This window comes from Amblyraja radiata, chromosome 16 (genome assembly GCF_010909765.2).
Source record: "Amblyraja radiata isolate CabotCenter1 chromosome 16, sAmbRad1.1.pri, whole genome shotgun sequence".
Lineage (NCBI taxonomy): Eukaryota > Metazoa > Chordata > Chondrichthyes > Rajiformes > Rajidae > Amblyraja > Amblyraja radiata.
The window spans coordinates 9,697,788-9,715,304 of record NC_045971.1 but is presented as its reverse complement, the minus strand read 5'-3'; the positions used below and the strand labels follow the sequence as shown (position 1 = coordinate 9,715,304).

Sequence of the window (17,517 nt, the reverse complement as noted above, 5' to 3'; positions counted from 1 at the left end):
ATTAGATTTTATAATTCGGACCGCTAGGCTGTAGGGGGATGCATTTTGCAATTATTAATTTTTAACTGTTAATTATTGGTCTTTTTAAGTATTTATTGCTCTCAGGTAGTGTCCACATTGTATTCTATGTATTTTCTGTCTGCGTTCGTTTTGAATCTGTGGGTTTGTTGGTTGGGAGCTTCTGGACATCTGAATTTCCCTGAGGGGATCAATAAAGTATTTATTATTATTATTATTATTATTATTATTAAACACAAAGTGAGAGAGTAACTGGTGTGGTGTGATCAAGGGAAAATAACTTTAAAATCTTGCGACTCAGAGCAAGGGTGTTATCAACCTAAAATGCAATTGTACCTAAATATATTATCGATTTACCGGTACTACTTCTCAAACACGTGGCTGCTAGAATATGATCAGTGTAAAGATCGCTGTTATTTTTTGATGCAAATAAACATCACAATTGTGTTTGTCTATTGCAGATCCCATTCCAAGATGAACCTAATCTTTTCCAATCTTTTCATATATTGTAGTTATAGAGAGAATCACCATAAAAACCGGATATTCAGCCCACTGAGCCCCCGCCCACTATCAGCCACTTTCTTCTTATTGAGTCCACACACAAGACTAGATGTTGTTCAGCCAGAGCTGAACACACTTGTCGGCATCGGCACACAATGGTGTCTGTCTTGTCGCTTCTTGTGCTTCTTGTGCGTGGTGGTGGAAAGATTGGTGGAAACAGGGCCGCGACGTGAACACTCTTTCCTTGACCCCATCAGCCACCCATATATACGCACTCCACCCTAATCCCATAGTCACATCAACTCCCCCAGATTCCACCATTCACCTACACACCAGCTGCAATTTATAGTGGTCAATTAACCTGCCAATCCGCACGCATTTGGGATGCTGAAGCAGCTGGAGGTAAGACACGCAATCTCAAGGAGAACGTGCAAACTCCACACAGATAGCACCTGAGATCAGAACTCGACTCAGGTCTCTGGTGCCGTGAGATAGTAGCTCCACTAACCGCACCACTATTCCAGATGTATCTCTTTCCAGTCATTTGACAGATGCTGTAAATTCTTACCTCAGATTTACATTCTCAAAGGCAATCAATTTACAGAACACTGATCATTTGCGATACAGCACTCGATGCAAAATAATTCAAGACGAGCTGTCGTCCAATTTTACCAGCTGGCTCCTGAAGATAAGTATCGTTCTACTTGAACGAGAGGGGTCAGATAAAAATCTAGCATGTAGCAGACCGCCAGCTGAAATATTAATTATTAACTGCAAAAGAATTCCAGGTTTTTCTCTCATTTCCATGTATAATTCAACAAGCCATTGGAACAATGAAACAAATCTGAAATTGCTGGGAGCTTTCAGATGGTCAAGTTACATCTGTGGAAAGGGCAACTGATTGAGTACTCTTCAATGCAAGAATGATAAGGAAGGATTCGAGAGTTTCTGGAGAGACCACATGTTGGACAGCAGACAATAAAGTAACCAGTTATATTAACTATGGTCCTGGGTTCCGGCTTGGGGAATGACTAATTTTCAACGATGGAATGATAGACAATATTTTCTGCACTGAAATTACATCAAAGAGGAATGCATGGTAGCACGTTGAGCACTCATTAACAAGGGTGATTTGACAGGAGTTTCTTTAAAATAACAATTATGGTTTACCAGTATGCAGACAGTGTGGTTACTTGTCAGGGTGCGTGTGTGTGTGCGCGTGTGCGTGCGTGTATATTTATATATTTAATTATGCACCCTAACAAGTGACACACACACACACACACACACACACACACACACACACACACACACACACACACACACACACACACACACATACACACACACACACACACACACACACAAATATATATAGCTCAGTCACTCAGGCCTGGTGGGCTGGCAGCTCAGTCACTCAGGGCTGGTGGGCTGGCTGCTCAGTCACTCAGGGCTGGTGGGCTGGCTGCTCAGTCACTCAGGGCTGGTGGGCTGGCTGCTCAGTCACTCAGGGCTGGTGGGCTGGCAGCTCAGTCACTCAGGCCTGGTGGACTGGCAGTTCAGAAACTGCCAGAAATTCTGCCCAAAACAGGTGAGAGACTCTGTGTGAGAGAGAAGGGTGAGAGGGTGGAGAATCAATTTTAGACATTTTTCATCGATTTCTGCAGATCATAGCAATGAAAGAGGAAAGTCTATCCTGGCCTGGATCTCACAGGGAGCTAATGAAGGGAGGGAGAAAAGTAGTAAGATTAAACGAGAACTTACCAGTTTGAAGTTTGATCTGTATTTTATGAGGAGTTACGATGAGGGATTACGTGAAGAACCCGTTCAGCACGCATGCGCGGCATACTTCAAAGCAGCGGTGTGGAATCACAGATAGACAGTTATTGAAGTAAACATAGTAAAGATAAGGAGACATCAGTTTATGAATTTGACCCATATTATTGAAGGTGGGAGCGGAGGGCACGTAATCCCTCATCGTAACTCCTCATAAAATACAGATCAAATTTCAAACTGGTAAGTTCTCGTTTAATCTTACTATTTTACTTCGGAGTCAAGTGAGTGATTCCGTGAAGATTTCAAAGCTCTGTGATTTCAAATTGTGTAACAGTTATTACTACATCACTGCCGAAGTCTTTGAGGGAGGAAGTGTGTTATCGTAATCAACCAATGAATCTGTTTGTAGAAAAACACAATGGTATTTTTTAACAATAACAACAAAGAAATTAAATTGCTCCCCTGGGCTTAAATTAAATATTTGCAGTCTGGAAAATCTTTCCTGCAAATAAAACAGGTTTTGCCAATGGCTTATTATAAAATTTCTGAACGGTCTTTCCCCCCACCATTCTGCTGTAGCCAGGATGTGGTTTATAGGCACGTCCATTCCTTTAGCCGTCGACGTGGATGCTGCCCTGGTGGAATGAACTTTGTACATGTCAGTTTTTATCCCAACAGCTTTTTTTTTTATTTTTTTTTTTATTTTTTATTAGAAGTACGGTAAATTACAATAACACACAACACATATATCTTAATACATTTTTTGTACCGCTTCATTTTTTTTTTTAAAGCTTTAAGAAAAAGATAGAAGTAAGGAAAGTAAAGAAGGTGCGCAAGAGTTGTGAAGTGCAAGAGAGTGTTGGGAAAAGAAAGCCCCTTAGAAAAGAAGTTAGAGAAGGAAGTAAAGTAAGAAAGTAGACCCTAGAAAAGAAAGAAAAAGAAAGTAAGGACAATCGCTCTATTATAACATTAAACTCCGCAGAAAGACTACCAACCAAGTCTGTTTTTGTTGTTTTATCTCCCAATGCCAGGTCCTGATACCATTTATTTATTTATTTATTTTTAAAATTACTATTGCACCTCATGCTTGTAATAGGTCCATAAACGTAGACCACGTCTTTTGGAAAGATCCCAACAGCTTTTAGCACCTGCTTGAGCCATCCCGAAATGGCTCGTCACCCGACCATAAGGTTTTCTACGACTGACCCACAAGGCTTTTCATCTCCCTCGAATATTTTGGTTGTGTCTATGTAGGATAATAGGGTCATGGCACATAACCGTGTTTCTGGCGGGTAAACCCGGAATTCCACGACTGGATTAGGTGTTCCTGGTCTGCTCTGTTTGACCATTCCCTGGACAACGACAGAGATCTGGTCTGGAGCTGTGAGCATGTTGTCCAGTCGCAATAGGTGTAGTGACTGGACCCTCTGTGCAGCTATAAGTGCCATCAACATGTGTGTTTTGAGCATAGATGGTTTCAGGTTGAGGGATCTGGCTGGTGGGCATCCCCTGAGGTATGTCAGGACCACACTGACATCCCATATATGGGTGTACCTTGGTCTAGGGGTTTAGAGTTGTAAATACCCTTCATTAGTTTGACCACCAGCTGGTGGGACCCCATGGCCTGTTGTCCTGGAGCTGGTTTTGAAATAGACAGGCAGGGCAATTCTAGCTGTGTTGATGGCTCTGTAGCTGAAGTCCTTCATTGTGGTGAAGGTTCGCCAGGAATTCCAGTACGTTGGTAACTGTAGCGGTTGAGTAGGTGGTCCCTGTATCCAAGCAGTACTTCTCCCATTTCTTGATGCTGGCAAGTGCTGTTTTTCAGTGGATGTTCGGAGGGATGCTGACATGGTGTCGACGGTTTGTTATGATAATCCCAGTCCCAGAAGTGGTTTGTGCAGAATCTGCAACCCAGGAGTTTGATTTTTTCATGGCACGGGTGGCTTGTGCCCGACACTGGGTGTTAATAACTCTGGGTCACTGGGGAATACCATCGGAGTTTCAACAACCATGTCATGAAGTATTGGGAACCATGGCTGTGTAGGCCAGTCGGGTACTATCAAAATACCTGAAGCAGAGTCCATTTGTACTGTGCGTAGTCCCTGACTGATGAGGCAGAAGGGAGAAAATGCATAGAAGAAGAATTTCCCCAATCCAGCGCGAACGCATCTACCGCTGCTGCCTCAGGGTCTGGTTCCCAAGCGACATACATAGGTACCTGGTGATTTAGCCTTGATGCAAATAAATCGATATCTGGCATGCTATATTGCTTGATAACTTTTGTGAATTTTTTGGGGGGGTTTTTAACATCTATTCGATGTTGTCATTAAATTTATGTGACCTGGTGTCTGCCACTGTATTTAGCTTACCTGGCAGGTAAGTTACTGATAGCCAAATATGTCTTTGGACACACCATTGCCAAATTGTGTTGACCAGCTTGTCGCATGCTACCGATTTTATGCCGCCCATATGGTTAATGTAGGCCACCACCGTAGTATTATCTATTTATAACCGTACATGCAAGTGATGCATATTTATGCATATGCTTTTAAACCATAAAAGTCACCCAACATCTCTAGATAATTAATGCCCAGTGTAAGTGGTAACGATGATTCTGGGTTAGTCCATCTACTACTTGTGCTGGATATAGAGCTAGTCTTGAGTACTGGCATCTGTTTGGATAACTGATGTAGGGTTAGTGATAATAATAGGCTGAAACTATGTCAAACGTTTTTTGCCCACCACTGTCGTTCTGATATTACTTCAGTGGGTAACTTCATGAAACGATCAATAATGACCTGTATGTCGGTTTTGGTACAAAGGTCCGAATTACGTAGCCGGAAATGCTGCTACCATTTTCCCAATTACTCTGTTACTTGTCGAGTAGTTGGTAGTTTGTTGACCATTAAATTGTTGCATGATTGTGCCAATTCAACTATGTTGTCTCTTGGCAATGTTACAGTCACGTAGACTGAATTAATTGTGAAGCCCAAGTAGTCCATGATAGAGGATGGCTTCAACTTAGATTTATCTGGATGTAAGACAACCCCAGGGTTTCGAATAACTGTTTGGTAGCTGAACAGCTAACATAGTCAAATTCATGGTCTTGCCTACCATTTAGGATATCATCAAGATATGCCATGACAATATGTTTTTGTCTTCTGAATATTGCCAGAGCTGGTTTTAGTGTCTTGGTGACACTCTTGGGCTGATGTGAGCCCATTGGGTAACGCTTTAAACTGCTATAGCTGCCCCATCCAGGTAAATTTCAGGTATCTGCGATGATCCTTGTGAATGGTACTAAATAGTAAACATCTTTAAGATGAATGCTTGCCATGAAGTATCCTTTGGAATTTAGTTGTTTGGCAGAAACAACCGGTTCCATTTTGAAATGTAAATACTTAACAAACATATTTAGTGAAGTTAAGTCAATGATGATGCGACATCCACTATCTTTTTTGGGTTTAGTGAATATATTTGATACGAATTGCAAGGGTTCAGGTTTTCCCATGATACCCTTTGTAATTATTCTCACCAGTTCAGCTTATCCCTCTTATTTCTTTAACGGAGAGGGGAAAAATACCCTCTGGGGTGAATGTTGACCTGGTAGCAATTTTTCTAGTATGAATTGTATTCACTAATGCCATTGAGTATATACTGATCACTCGTGATAGACTCCCATGTGTTAGTATTACTCTATATACTGGTAAAAACCAGACCCACGTACCTCCATGGTTATAGGTATTCTTCTGTTTCCTGCCGGTCCAACGAGTGTTGCACGTCGTCTGACGTGGCGGTGACGTTGGGGGGTGGCACATTTTCCATGGGGTCCGCTCTGGGCCCTGGTCTAAAGAAGACTTTCGGTGATAGAATGCGGACCCCGAGCTTTCATCAGTCCGATATGGTAGACGTTGACTGATGGATGCGATGGGGTGCTGCTGCGTAGGAATTACTGTTTTTGGTTACTCGTCCCGGCCCTGCCCTCATGAACCGAAAGTTTTGTAAAACCTATTGCATGCCCTTCATGTGCTTTGTGAGGTTTTTTCCCCAAAGAGCAGTGGGTCTGGCTCAGTGGCTGGGGTATGCACAACCCCGCAATGTAGGATTTTATGGCAGGTCTTATGACTTGTTTACGAAGGTTGTGGTCATCTCCGTATTTGTCCATGGAACGAGGAGAAAAAACGATGTGATGGCTGACGTCAGGCTTTTAACGGCCTCCTGCACGTGGGGTTGCCACGTAGCTGTCCACCACACCTAGCAGCTCTTCCTGTTCCTGCACCCCTTGCATACTCCTGAGATCTTCAGCCATTGCCCCTGTTCTTGACCAGCCCAGTCCTGGTCACCAAAGCTATCCTATGGAAAGGAGGAAGCAATGGACAGTGCACAAGGCACTGTGGAGGGAGTGCCTGACCCCCCTCTGCGAGAGCGCCCCTCCTGGGGTGCACCTCGCTGGAGCTCCTGCTCCAAGAGCCGCTCCATGCAGCTCAGGCGGCTGTCTCTCCCCCGCCTGGGTGGAGAGACGTCCCCGTCCGATAAGTCGGAGCCACCGGCCGGAACACCTCTTCCTTGGCTTGTACATCCAGCCCGCTGCTCAGGCGCTAGCGGGGCTGGGCTCGGACGCGGTGTCGGGGTAGCGGGCCGCCCGGTAAGCGGTCCTACTGCCTTGTTGCTGTCCCCGCGAGATGAAACGCTCCTCCGTGGAGTCGAGCGTGGGGCAGGTTTGTGCAGGCGGCTGTCTTTCCTCCCGTGCGGGTGGAAAGACGTCCCGTCCGATAAGTCGGAGCCACCGGCCGGACGCCTCCGTGGCGTTATTTCCAGCCCGTTGCTGAGGCGCTAGGGGTGCTGGGCTCGGCGCGGTGTCGGGATAGCGGAGCGCTGGGTTACCGGTCCTACCCCCTTGATGCTGCCCCCGCGAGATGGAAAACACTCCTCCGTGGAGTCGAGCGGGGACAGGTCTGTTCCGTTGCTGCCCCCCCTGAAGGAATGCTCCTCCGTGGAGTCGAGCGGGGGACAGGTTTGTTGCAGAGCCTTTCTTCTCTGCCGGACAGCAGAAGGCTCCCTGTGAAGGAAACCGACGTCAGCTTACCTGACGGTCCGTTCTTTCACCTCCATAGCGGGAGAGCCCGACTCCCGCTGAGCCGCTGTTGCTCTGCTGGACGTAATGCTGCGCATGCGTGCTGAACGGGTTCTTCACGGAATCACTCACGTGACTCCGAAGTAAAATACTAGGGTGAGGTTTAATACTTGCAGGGGGAACTTACTGATGGGCCGAAGGGAATCCTCCTGGGCTAGTGGTCCGAAATGAGTGGTTTCAGGCAGGCCAAACAACTCATTTTATTTCCATTGCCATTTCAGTTTCAAGCACAGGGCAGGCCAAACAACTCATCTCATTTTCATTTCATTTCATTTCCATTGCCATTTCAGTTTCAAGCACAGTGCAGGCCAAACAACTAATCTAATTTTCATTTCATTTCATTTCCATTGCCATTTCAGTTTCAAACACAGGGCAGGCCAAACAACTCATTTTATTTTCATTAAGGGCTAACAAATCATTTATTGCAAGTACATTGCAGACTCACAGTTCAGTTGATTCACAGCAGAATCACAGTTGTGGTCTCTCTCTCGCGATCTTCCAGAATATCCAAGACTCATATCCAAGCATCCGGTGTTTTATAGTCCTGCACCCCCGGAGGGGATGTAACCTTCATCACGGTGATTGACAGGCGAGAGGAACAATCAGCTGATCTCAAGATTTTTTAAAACATTCATAAATTTTTTATTTTTCATCGATCGAAAAAATCCTCGGGGCTGCCTCAGCGGAGGAGGACTGTGAGTAAGATGGCCAAAAAGCACAGCGATATATGGTAGCGTTATGACTAAAATCAATATACAGCGCAGACAGGAAGGGGTCAAGATGAGACTTTTAGTTATATAGATATGTATGTTTGCATGTATGTATGTATGTAGATAGACACAAATGCTGGAGTAACTCTGCGGGACAGGCAGTATCTCTGGAGAGAATGAATGGGTGACGATTCGGGTCGAGACCCTTCTTCAGACCCGAAATGTCACCCACCCCTCCTCTCCAGAGATGCTGCCTGTCCCGCTGAGTTACTCCAGCAATTTTGTGTCTATTTTGATTGAAACCAGCATCTGCAGTTGTATCCTACCTATGTATGTGTGTGTGTGATATATATATATATATAACTAGACCAAGTGCAGACCCGTTGGGTCTGTTCCCCCAACGTGCGGTTGTGGTGGGGGAGGCGGCATGCAGCGTCACACACACACTAACTATCCCGCTCCCCCCCCCCGCACTCATGCTAATTACCCCCCTTGATATATTGATACTATTAATTTGCTCCTTTTACCCCATAACCACCCTATCTACTGACGCATAGCATAGATTCAGTCACATCTAGAGAGGGGGGGAGGGGGGGTCGAGAGTGAGGGCAGAGAGAGAAGGGGCAGGGACACAAAGGGGCAAGAGGGAGATGGGGGTGGCGAGGAGGAGAAGAGGGAGGGTGGGTGAGAGGGGAAAGGTGGGGTGGAGGAGAGGGTGAGAGTGAGGGGGAGAGAGGGGGGGAGAGGTGAGGGGGAGAGGTGAGGGGAGGGGGAGAGCTGATGGTAGGGGAGGGGGAGAGGTGGGGAGCAGGGAGGGTGGAGGGAAGGGGGTAGGGGTGTGTGGAGGGGAGGGGGGTTTAGGGGAGGGATGGTGGGGGAGGGGATGGAGGGAAGGAGTGGGAGAAAAAGAAGAGAGAAAGGGGGGAGAGGAGGGGGGGGAGAGGAAGGGGGGGAGAGGAAGGGGGGGAGAGGAAGGGGGGAGAGGAAGGGTGGAGAGGAAGAGGAAGGGTGGAGAGGAAGAGGGGGAGAGGAAGGGGGGAGAGGAAGGGGGAGAGGAAGGGGGCAGAGAGAGGGGGGGAGAGAGGGTGGGAGGAGGGGGGGAGAGGAGGGGGTGAGGAGGGGGAGAGGAGAGGGGGGGCGAGGAGAGGGGGGGAGGGGGAGACGAGAGGAGAGAGGAGAGAGGGGGGGAGAGAGGAGATGGGGGGGAGAGAGGAGAGGGGTGGAAAGGTGAGGGGGGAAGAGGAGAGGGGGGAAGAGGAGAGGGGGCGAGGAGAGGAGGGGGAGAGAGGAGAGGGGGGGAGATAGGAGAGGGGAGAGGAGAGGGGGGGAGGAGAGGAGAGGGGGGGAGATAGGAGAGGGGGGAGAGGAGAGGGGGGGAGAGGAGAGGGGGAGAGGAGAGGAGAGGGGGGAGAGGAGAGGGGGGGGAGAGGAGAGGAGGGGGAGAGAGGAGAGGGGGGGGAGATAGGAGAGGGGGGGAGATAGGAGAGGGGGGGAGAGGAGAGGGGGGGAGGAGAGGGGGGGGAGGAGAGAAGAGGGGGGAGAGTAGAGGGGGGAGAGGAGAGGGGGGAGAGGAGAGGGGGGGAGGAGAGAAGAGGGGGGAGAGGAGAGGGGGGAGAGGAGAGGGGGGAGAGGAGAGGGGGGAAGAGGAGAGGGGGGGAAGAGGAGAGGGGGGGAAGAGGAGAGGGGGGGAAGAGGAGAGGGGGGGAAGAGGAGAGGGGGGGAAGAGGAGAGGGGGGGAAGAGGAGAGGGGGGGAAAGGAGAGGGGGGGAAGGAGAGGGGGGAGAGGAGAGGTGGGGGGAGAGGAGAGGGAGGGGGGGAGTGGAGAAGGGGGGAGCGGGGGGGGGGAGAGGAGAAGGGGGGGGGGAGAGAGAGTGCCTTTTTATTTCAACCCAAACCCCCCAAACAACCATTTGCAGGCAGTGCTTTTTTACTTTAACCATATTTTCATTTTCAAACCACATTAAGGGTACTTACTCACAGTTGTGTGGACATGTGTTCAGTGTTACTCACAGCTCAGAGAAACATGACCCTCTGCCTTCCTCCAGCTTGCAGACTAATTGAGGCACACTATTTCCTGGTTTTATAGTCCATCCCCCCGGCCGCCAGCGGGGGCAGCAGAGAGAATGGGGAATTTTGTAAAATCATTAATATCTCTGTCATTTTACATCGACTGGAAAAATACTCGGCACACCTGCGGCAGAGGGGGGCTCTGAGCGAGGTGGCCGAAAATGACGGCCGTAGGTGGCGGCGTTCTCTCGGAAATCGCAGCACAGATCGCCAAAACCGGTCAAGAACAGACTTTTAGTAATATAGATAGAAAGGAGAAATCCATATAAACCAATTAGAAGAATGGAAGTTAATACTGCAGCAAGAGGTTTATGGTGTATCGCAGTTGATGCTGACCCAGGTCAGGTTGATCCAGGTTGACCCAGGTTGATCCAGGCCGCACCGACCAGCGATCCCCGGACATGAACACTACCCTACACACAAGGGACAATTTACACTCATACCAAGCTAATGTCCCGACAAACTTGCACGTCTTTGGAGTGTGGGAGGAAACCGAAGATCTCGGAGAAAACCCACGCGGTCACGGGGAGAACTCCGTACAAACTCCGTACAGACAGCGCCCGTAGTCAGGATCGAAGCCGGGTCTCTGGCGCTGCAAGGCAACAACTTTACCGCTGCGCCACCGTGCCGCGCTTAACCTCCGACAGTTTTCCTTTGAGGAGATCATTATATCTTTCATAATGATATAATGACCCCCTCCTGATTCACCCCGGCCTCCAGCTCCCTCAACCGCTGCCAAAGGCAATTGGTGGTGTGATGACTGTTTATGATTCCGTTTCTGCCAGACAAGAAAATGAGCCACGGGGTGGGTGGGTAATTTTTAGATAAAGAGCCATTTAAATTGCACTATTATATTTTGCTCAGCGGTTAATCATACGGGGGGAAGCAAAGAAGACAATTGCACACACTTTTAAATAGTAGTTATGTGCAATTATCCACTTGCAAAATCTCCATAATTACTACTAACTGGACAACTCATTCAGGATATTTCAATGGAGGCAATTTAATATGCGACACATCATTGAATGAAAGCAATGTCTAAATTTAAACTTCACAGTAAGAATATTTTCTGTCACCTCCAAAGAATAATGAAGAAACATTTCAAAACTGTATTATTTAGTTCCTAGGTGTCTCTGACTGAAAGAGTTAGACGGGGCAGCCACTCTCTTGCATACTAACTTGAGTCGTACTGAAGGTCTCGATAACTTGTAATTCAAGCTTTGTTAGATACCATCCTTACTGGCTGTGAGGAGCCATTATTATGACATAAGGTCATAAGTGATAGGAGTAGAATGAGGCCATTCGGCCCAGCAAGTCTACTCCGCCATTCAGTCACGGCTGATCTATCTCTCCCTCCCAACCCCATTCTCCTGCCTTCTCCCAATACCAATCAATAATCTATCTATCTCTGCCATAAAAATATCCATTGACGGCCTGCACAGCCTTCTGTGGCAGAGAATTATTCTATTCATAAAATAGCTTTATTAATATAACTGCACTTACAGCGGCAGAGGGACATCAGTCAGCACGGTGGCACAGTGGTAGAGCTGTTGCCTTACAGCACCGAAGACCCGGGTTCGATCCCAACTATGGGTTCTGTCTGTATTAAATTTGTACGTTCTTCCCGTGACCGCATGGGTTTTCTCTGAGATCTCCGGTTTCCTCCCACACTCCAAAGACGTGCATGTTTGTAGGTTAATTGGCTTTGTATAAGTGTAAATTGTCCCTAGTGGGTGTAGGATAGTGTTAATGTGCGGGGATTGCTAGTTGGCGCGGACTGGGTGGGCTGAAGGGCCTGTTTCCACGCTGTATCTCCAAATGAAACTAAACGAAAAATAGAGCAATTCAATTTGTGGACCACAGTCATTTATTAAAAATTTTACTTCGGAGTCACGTGAGTGACTACATGAAGAACCCGCCACTACGCACGTGTGTCATTATCGCTACACGCATTGTGAACAAGTCATTACGAGGGGAGGACGTTCCTCCCAAACGGCAGGGTTGAACCTGCAACAAGTAAGGTAGGAGAACTTAGTTTCTTGACTTACCTTTTTTACAGGCAGGCTGATGAAAACTGGCTGGGGAGAGTCTGCAGAACTGCAGGCAGCCAGCAACGGCCGGGGGCACCACTATCTCCCTTAAACGGGAGCTGGAGCCGACCTCAGCTCCAGCAGGACGTCGACAGCGGTGGAGCATTCTGGAGCCGTCATTCCGACGGCTCGGACAACAGCCCCACGGACCTATACTACATGGGTCCGAGGGGCTGGAAGGTGCTGGGGTTTTTTCCACAGCACTAAAAATAGCGGCAAGCGGTCAGTGCCCGAGAGCACTGAGTACGCGTTGGAGCCGCTGGGCCTGGGTCGCGAGCGGCCAGTTCCCCGAGAGGACTGGACCGCGTTGGAGCACCGCAGGCACAAGGAGAAGGAGCGGCACAGTGCGGGAAGCACTGCACCGAGTTAAAACTGCCATACCTGCGATTTGCGAGCGGCCAGCTCCCCGAGGGACTGAACCGCGTTGGAGCACCGCAGGCTAACGGCAGTACGGGCGGCTCAGTGCTGTGAGCACTGCACCGCGCTTTGGAGCACCGCAGGCCAACGGGGATACCGGCGGCATAGTGACCGTGTACACTGCACCGCATTGGCACTGCGGGGCCTGCACCTGCGAGAACATACCGTTTTGCAGCGATGCAGGTCCAAGAAGAAATCCTCCAGTGGGTAAGTCCCATAGCAGCACCTTATACAGGGCTGTATTTCACTTCTACTATTACAGGGAAGTGGTTGAGGAAAAGACAGACTCAGGGAGAAGGAAGCAGCACCTTTTCTATAGGGCTATAATCATGCTTCTCTCTCCCCAGTAGACTCTTCTGTCAGAAGAGTGCTGGGGTCAAGTCAAGGGCAAACCCTGGACAGGTAAACAGATGTAAGAGCTGTAACAATGAGGTGATGCCTTTTCTAAGTCACAAAGTACATAGAGTGCATTATTGGTCCTTTCCTGATAGAAATACAGGAATACTTATGTTGTGACTGAAGGATTTAGCAGTCCAAAAATTTACTGACAAATTCCATTCCCATCGGGGAAGTCACACGGGAATGTCTGTCTATGTTTCAGGGGGAACAACAGTACAGCTGTGAGTAAAGCTAACTGGGAAAGATCTACAAACCAGGTTAGAAGCCAGCATAGACCATATGTTTTCTATCTACTGCAGGGGCAAACATTAGCTGACACCATAGCTGTCACTTGCCACTGGGGATTGTAAATCCCTGAATGTACTAAACTAATCAATTTATGCATCTGGTTACATCCAACCGGGATTGACGCGGGCCTGTGTAAACCCGAAACCTCCTAGCAAAATCTTTTTATTTGGGGGTGACCTATCTAGAAGGTCAAAGAGTTGGACAATGAAGCCAAACTGGAGCTCATCTAAATGTCCAAACATCATCCTCAAAGGTATCGCCCCTATGCTGGAAGATGTGTACACCCACAACACACGGCCTTGGGGATCCAGAAGAAAACAGTAAAACCAGAAGGAAGCAAGGAGGTTGGTGCGAGAAGACATCGAATAAATAACTTTTTGACACTCATATCTTAAACAGTATCCGGGGATACACAATAGAATTTTACAACACATAATCTTCTAGTCCAGCTGATATATCGAGAGAGGAATTTGGAGGAGAACACCAAGTTGGGCTATAGTATTTGCTGATGTTTCTACACGATATGGAACACCAGTTGCCGATCTACTCGTATCCAGACATAATCACCAATTACCAAATATGTCATAAGGGATACAGACACTGGACATCAGCAACAGATGGGGTTTTAGCTGCATTGCAAGGGAAGAATTATTATCTACGCATTCCCTTCCTAACAAAATAGGATATGGCGCTTGACGCATCAATCATAGATCAGATCTCGGCTTTTTGGCTAAGATCAAGTATAATATCGTTCTTATCAGTTTAAATGTCTGATATGTCCCTTATCTAGGGACCATATATCATAAAATTAAATAAATAAATAAATAGATGGAAAAGCGAAAAATAAATAAGACGATATATTCGTTTTAAGAACAGAAACCTTTTCTATTGATAAGTATATTCGTTTTAAGAACGAAAATGGCAAGCATTGATTCAAAGGATGCTTACAATTTCAGTACCCATAACAGGTGACCACGGACGTTATTTTTATCTAATTGGATGGCTCAGCTCTAGCAGTATAGTTCAAGTGAGTTTATTGTCATGTGTCCCTGTATAGGACAATGAAATTCTTGCTTTGCTTAAGCACACAGAAAATAGTAGGCATTTACTACAAAACAGATAAATGTGTCCATATACCATGATATAAATATATACACACATGAATAAATAAACTGGTAGTGCAAATAACAGAAAGTGGTTGCTAATAATCAGAGTTTTGTCCGAGCCAGGTTTAATAGCCTGATGGCTGAGGGGAAGTAGCTATTCCTGAACCTGGTTGTTGCAGTCTTCAGGCTCCTGTACCTTCTACCTGAAGGTAGCAGGGAGATGAGTGTGTGGCCAGGATGGTGTGGGTCTTTGATGATACTGCCAGCCTTTTTGAGGCAGCGACTGCGATAAATCCCCTCGATGGAAGGAAGATCAGAGCCGATGATGGACTGGGCAGTGTTTACTACCTTTTGTAGTCTTTTCCTCTCCAGGGCGCTCAAATTTCCGAACCAAGCCACGATGCAACCGGTCAGCATGCTCTCGACTGTGCACCTGTAGAAGTTAGAGAGAGTCTTCCTTGACAATCCGACTCTCCGTAATCTTCTCAGGAAGTAGAGGCGCTGATGAGCTTTTTTGATAATTGCGTTAGTGTTCTCGGACCAGGAAAAATCTTCAGAGATGTGCACCCCCAGGAATTTGAAGTTCTTGACCCTTTCAACCATCGACCCGTTGATATAAATGGGGCTGTGGGTCCCCCTCCTACTCCTTCCAAAGTCCACAATCAGTTCCCTGGTTTTGCTGGTGTTGAGGGCCAGGTTATTGCGCTGGCACCATATGGACAGTTGCTCGATCTCTCTTCTGTACTCTGACTCATCCCCATCAGTAATACGCCCCACAATAGTGGTGACGTCAGCGAACTTGATGATGGAGTTCGCACTGTGGTTCGCTACGCAGTCATGGGTATAGAGTGAGTACAGCAGGGGGCTGAGCATGCAGCCTTGAGGTGCTCCCGTGCTGATTGTTATTGAGGCTGACACATTTCCACCAATACGAACAGACTGTGGTCTGTGGACGAGGAAGTCGAGGATCCAGTTGCAGAGGGATGCGCAGAGACCCAGTTCTGCGAGTTTGGTAACCAGTTTGGAGGGGATGATTGTGTTAAATGCCGAGCTGTAATCAATGAATAACAGCCTGACATATGAGTTTTTGTTGTCCAAGTGGTCCAGTGCGGAGTGGAGGGCCAGCGAGATCGCATCCACCGTTGATCTGTTGTGGCGGTACGCGAACTGCAGTGGGTCCAGGTTTTTGTCGACGTAGGAGTTGATTTGTTCCATGATCAACCTCTCAAAGCACTTCATCACCACCGGCGTTAGTGCCACTGGTCGATAGTCATTGAGGCACGTCACCTTACTCTTCTTGGGCACCGGTATAATATATGCCCTTTTAAAGCAGGTGGGGACCTCAGACCTCAGAAGTGAGAGGTTGAAAATGTCCGTAAAAACTCCCGCCAGTTGGTCCGCACAGGTTTTTAGAACACGGCCGGGTATACCATCAGGTCCAGGTGCTTTTCGGGGGTTCACCCCTCTGAAGGATTTCCTGACATCGGCCTCTGTGACTGAGACTGAAATGCCATCACAGCGAATGGGGGATCGGGAAGGCACATCAGTATTCTCCCTGTCAAAGCGTGCGTAAACGCATTGAGCTCGTCAGGGAGTGATGTTACACCGGCATTCGAGCTGCCTCCTGGTTTTGCCTTGTAGGAGGTGATTACATTCAGACCCTGCCACAGCTGCCGAACATCTGTCTCGTCCTCCAGTTTGGAGCAGAAGTCCCTTTTGGCCTTTTTGATGGCCTTACCAAGGTCGTATCTGGTCTTCATGTAGGCCACTGTATCGTTGGATGTGAATGCCCTGTGTCTGGACTTCAGGAGAGTGCGGATCTCAAAGTTCATCCAAGGTTTCTGATTGGGAAACACTCGGAGCACTACCTAATGTGTTTACATTAGTACTTAGGTTATTTACAAAATATGACAACCAGCCACACAATGCTAATGGAGGACGGGCTGAACAAACGGTAACAGCCACTTAACAATTATTTGGAAACTAGGATCATTATCCATCCAATTAAATCAAAATGAAAGCCTTCAAACTAAAGGGATTATTTGGGGTTCACCATTAACTCAGTTCCTCATGTCAGTAACTTTGCCAACAGAGGTTACAACCTTAATAGAGGCATACAGCAAAATCATTGACATGAGGATAAACCATCCATCAGACTGGTAGCAAGAATATTGGCAACATATGGTTTCCAGCCACATAATTCAGACCCTTACATTATAAAGATTTACAGAGGGCCAAAATATGAGCTCTTAAAATTAATGGTGATCATTTCAATAGAATAATGAAGCCATACAGAAGCCATATTGGAACTAAATGGTGGAAAGATAACATTGGGCATTGCTCCAATCCTATCATTGTCAGCAACCAGTCTATGGTCCTACATATGGATACTATGCACTAGGACGGTGTGTTACCAATTCCATCTCCAGCTGTGGAGGAAGATGGAATACACAGCAAGCATCATTATTACTAACACTGGGCATAACTACCTGGAAATGTTGGGTGTTTTTTCATGGCCTAAAGTCATGTTGCTCTGGAATATATTAAACAGGTTATTAGATTATAAATTAACAACACTACTGTGGTAGCACATATCAACCACATGGGTGAAAGGGAATCTACATCATGTAACAATCTGGCCAACACAATTTGGCAACCTCATCAGTGGGGGGGGGTACTAAGGGAAATACTACGAGACTCTGCGTCTGGTGTTTTTAACAGTACCCGACTGACCTACCCAACCATGGTTCTAGGTGGTATTAGGGAATGAGATTAGAACCATGCAGCACCATCCAAAACAGACGGCCAGAGCAATGGACATGATCACAGCGGGCCACAGACAATCAACCTAAAGACAATGTCTAAAATACATAAACTAATGGGAGATGTGTTGCAACCATAATACATCATCCAGCCTGTTTGGAAGCTTTGTTAACCTAGTATTAGTGACATCAACTGTGCCAGAAGTGGCCCATCTACTTACCTATGGCAAGAGAACGGAACAACAGCTT

The 17,517-nt window shown here is 47.2% G+C and overlaps 1 pseudogene; it reads left to right on the top strand.

Moving 5' to 3' along the window:
• The first annotated feature begins 14,110 nt into the window (after nucleotides 1-14,110).
• Nucleotides 14,111-14,222, top strand: LOC116982360 (annotated as a pseudogene).
• The last annotated feature ends 3,295 nt before the right edge of the window (nucleotides 14,223-17,517 follow it).